Source organism: Capra hircus (genome assembly GCF_001704415.2).
Source record: "Capra hircus breed San Clemente chromosome X unlocalized genomic scaffold, ASM170441v1, whole genome shotgun sequence".
Classification (NCBI taxonomy): Eukaryota; Metazoa; Chordata; class Mammalia; order Artiodactyla; family Bovidae; genus Capra; species Capra hircus.
The window spans coordinates 11683433-11687808 of record NW_017189517.1 but is presented as its reverse complement, the minus strand read 5'-3'; positions in this window follow the sequence as shown (position 1 = coordinate 11687808).

The following is a 4376-nucleotide window of genomic DNA, read 5'->3' as shown; positions in this document are numbered from 1 at the left end:
CAGCACGCCAGGCTTCCCAGTCCATCACCAACTCCCAGAGCTTGCTCAAACTGATGTCCATCAAGTCAGTGGTACCATCCAACCATCTCAATCTTGAGCTAAACAGGGCAAGCAGAAGCCATGAAAATGTACTAACCCCGTGCTGTTCTGGGGAAGGCAAATCTTCTGCAGGCAAGTGGTGCTTTGTTACCAACCTTTATGCTGTTCTGCACCCTACCTCACATCTAAGCCGCAAAGTCGTGGCTGTCCAGCAGGTCTGGGGACAGAAACATCTTTTGCTCCCTTCAAATTTTACACTAGAGGTAGAGGAAAAGCTTTTCATTATTTTAGTAACTCAACAACCCAGGCATTTCTTTGCCGTGTTTCTTTGCTGTTCTTGTTAGGTTTGAGAAAAACATCGTTATCAGGTTCTTTTTGGTTTTCAAAAGTTTTTCAGGCTTTTTTTTTTTTTAAGTTTTTTTCTCTTTTTTCCCCCCATCTTTCTTAAGAGGGACAAGTGGAAAGCTGGTAATGTCCCAACTTCTCTCTCATTTAAATGAACTGTTACCTAGGCCCCTTGATTATTTGTATTTTTTTTATATTTTTAATTAAAAAATTTTATTTTCTTTTTTTTAAGGCTCCTTGATTGTTGGTTTTGTCTGTTGCTGGCTTGGAGCCCACTTCAATGTATTGTCATAAGTGGCTGTAGACAGTCTGTGGGCACTCCCAGCCACCATCACCTCCCTTATGGCCTTTGAAGACATCAAGAGCTTACTTTCTATGAGGTCTTGTGAAGAGAAGCAAGGCAGAGCTTATCACCAACTTGGGCTGACTGTTCCAGGGCTGAGCCCTTTGAAAGAGAGCTAGGAGGGTCGACACGACCAATTCTACTCTGCCCTGTGCACTCGTGGGCAAGGAGAGGGGACAGGCATGGGACGACTGTCTTGGGGCATAGCTGAAAACTGAGTCAAACAGAAGACTCAGTGGGGAATCTGCTGAGGAAATTCTTGCCCATGTGGGTGGCAGAGAGGATGTTGGAGAGGGAGCCCTTATCATTTGTTGAGGGCCTGCTAGGTGTTACTTATTCATTTCTAGGTGCTTTCTTATGTTATCTCATGTAATCTTCCTAACAACCTTGTGAGATGAATGTTAATATCCCCTTTTGTGTGGATGAAGAAACGATGCCCAGATGGGTGCCGCACCTGCCCGAGACCACACAGCTGCTCCTCCGGGTACTCCTGTGTGGCTAGCTTCAGCGCTCCTGTTTTCTGAGCTTCTCTGCAGCCTTCCAGCTTCCCCAACACTACCTGACAGGGAAGGAGAAAGGCTCGCTGGCAAAAGAGACTTTTCTCTCCTGGGTTTCTGCATTTTCCAGACACAACCCCGAACTGGGGAGGAACTGGGGAGGCTCTGCTCCTCTGACTGGTGCCTGTCGGCCTATTCCTGAGCCGACTCCCCAGGTACCCCGAGAAGGAAACACACAGTCTGTAGTGTGCTGTCCTCCCCTTTCCCTTCCCCTCCCCCTCTCTACAAACTGGAGCTCTTATCCTAGAATTCAACCCTCCCCGGAAGCTGGAATCTATGTGCTAATGTGTTAATCCTCCTATTCAGAAGGTCGCTCCTTCCCTACTGCGGGGACCAGCAGCAGTCTATAACCTGCCCCATACAGTATTTCTGTCCTGGGGTGAGCCTTGTTCCAGCCTAATTATAGCACAAAGGGGAGTTTAGACCCACTCATGCAGTTGTTTAAATTTACTGGGAGCAAATGGGGCTAGGGGATTTGGAAGGTAGCAATGGGGTCCCGACTTCCAAGCTACTAGAGGCCGCATGATGGCCAGGGCTCGTGGAGAAACTCTGAGGGCATAGAGAGAGTGGTGAATGTGTGCCTTAGCTTCAGGGACTCCCCCTAAGAGGCAGGAGTTGTGTGGGCAAATCACCGTCCCGCCCCCGCCCCAGGCCAGGACTGGCCTTCTGGAGGAATGTGGCCCTCCCTCTGGTGTGCCAGGGAAGTCTTGGAAAATATGGCCTCCATCGTGGGAACCTTTCTTTCCTGTGTGGGAAAGAACTGAGCTCAGGTTTCAAGCAGGCCATTCTGAGAAGGCCTGGAGAGAAGAGGATGGTGGGAACAGGCGACCAAGGCTTTTTTTCATGATGGCAATGATGGCAGGCCTGGAGATGTGATGGTGGCCTTGCTATCTGATTGGGGCTACCCAAAGGACAGAGGCCAGATGTAGTTACAGGCACTTGCTCCTACTTTGCTGAGCAAATGAAAACAGAGGAGATCTGGGAAAAGACAAGTGCCTCACTTCAGTTTTTCTCCTGCTTCTCCTCAGCAGCTGTGGTTAGGCAGTACCAGGAGGAGGAGGAGGAGGCCCTGGTCACTGGACTTGGGAAGCTGCTGTAAAGAATGGTGATTGAGAGGAAGGAGCACTGGACTGGAATCAAGAGTCTGGGGTCCAATCTCTTTCAGTCTCTGTCCTGTGTCTTTTTTATCTACACTCTAAGTAGGTTGGACCGGAGAAGGCAATGGCACCCCACTCCAGTACTCTTGCCTGGAAAACCCCTGGACGGAGGAGCCTGGAAGGCTGCAGGCCATGGGGTCGCTGAGGGTCAGACACGACTGAGTGACTTCACTTTCACTTTTCACTTTCATGCATTGGAGAAGGAAATGGCAACCCACTCCAGTACTCTTGCCTGGAGAATCCCAGGGACGGGGGAGCCTGGTGGGCTGCCGTCTGTGGGGTCGCACAGAGTCGGACACGACTGAAGCGAGTTAGCAGCAGCAGCAAGTAGGTTGGACTAGCTAGGGACCTTGAAGCTCCAATATTCCAGTGTTTACCTGGATAGGACAGAACATGAGTCTGGAACACACAGAAGACCTTTCCACCTGGAGAGTCAAAACTAGGACACCATGATGGTTGCTGCTGCCACAGGCAACAGCCGTGGCCCCTCTGCTCACCCCTCCTGAAGTATTTGTGTGAGGCTACCAGTCATGGCTGCCCCCAAGGGTCCCTAGGTTCCTCTGCAGAGCACACCTTCTGACTGCCAAAAGGCCCAAGGTGCTAATGAGCAAGCTGGGCAAAGTGGGAAAAATATGCACCAAAAGGTATCAGTGGTTGTAACAATGCTGAGATTAGGAATAAGAAGTTTTCCCCTTTTCCTTATTTTCCAAATTTTCAGGAAATCGTTTATATTAATGGTTCTAAAAATTGCTTTGTTACGGAAATTCCCTGGTGTCCAGTGGTTAGGACTCAGTGCTTTCAATGCCTGGGCCCGGGTTAAACCCCTTGTGGGAACTAAGATCCCACAAGCTGTGTGGCTCAGCCAAAAAAATAAAAATAAATAAAAATTGCTTTGTTAAAAGTAAGTTTGCCAGAAGCAAACTGATCTTGATCTACAGGTGGCAAGGTGATTGGGGCCTTCACTGGGCTGAGATTTACTTTGGAATTGTACTGTCCAATATGCTTCCCACTAGTTAAGTATAGTTATTTAGAAATAAAATTAATTGAAATTAAGAAAAATTTAAAATTCAGTTTAGTTGCACCAGCCACGTTTCAAGTGCCTAGCAGCCACTTGTTCTAGTTACTGCCATTTTGGACAAATATAGAATATTTCCATCATTTCTGAAAGTTCTACTGGATAGTGCTGCTTTGGAACATCTATGAAAATACTGTTGAAAGTCAAACTCATATCCAATGTGTGCTAATGGTACCCAGCCCTACTAAAGAGACCAAATGTCTTGAAAGCACCTACTTGGAATCTTTTGCTTATGGTAACCTGATTGTTTCACTTTATGTCCTTCTTTTCATTTAAAAAGGGGAACCTAACCTCTTTGGGGAACACTTCCTTACTGTTACTACTTGGTCAAAAGTAATAGGTTTTATCTCCTAAAAGTATGCTCTTACCACTTTTAAGGTAGTAACTGACCATGACTCATGGAAAGATCCAGCTTCCCCCATCATTCAATAAGACAACTGGTCCATCTGAGAGGTTTTGTAGGACAGATGAGGTCTCCCATCCCAGATCTTGAAATGTCTGATAACGTTTTAAAAGCTAGTTATTGCCCTCACACCTTACAGAAAACTAGGCCTTAGGGAGTTCCCCGGTGGCCTAATGATTAGGATTCCAGGCTTTCATTGCTGTGGCCCAGGTTCAATCCTTGGTCTGAGAACTCAGTTCCCGTGGGCCAAGTGGCACAGTGACAGTTGACTATTATCTTAACACTTCAAGAAAAAAAAAATATCATCCTTATAGGGAGAGGGGGAGGCCCCAGAAATGCTACTCTTTTCCCTCCTGCACCAAGAGAGAACACCCTTACTGCACTCTTGCTGAGGTCTCACCCACTAAAACTCCTCAGGCAAGTTTAGACATCATTAAATGATCCAAGCTACTCTGAC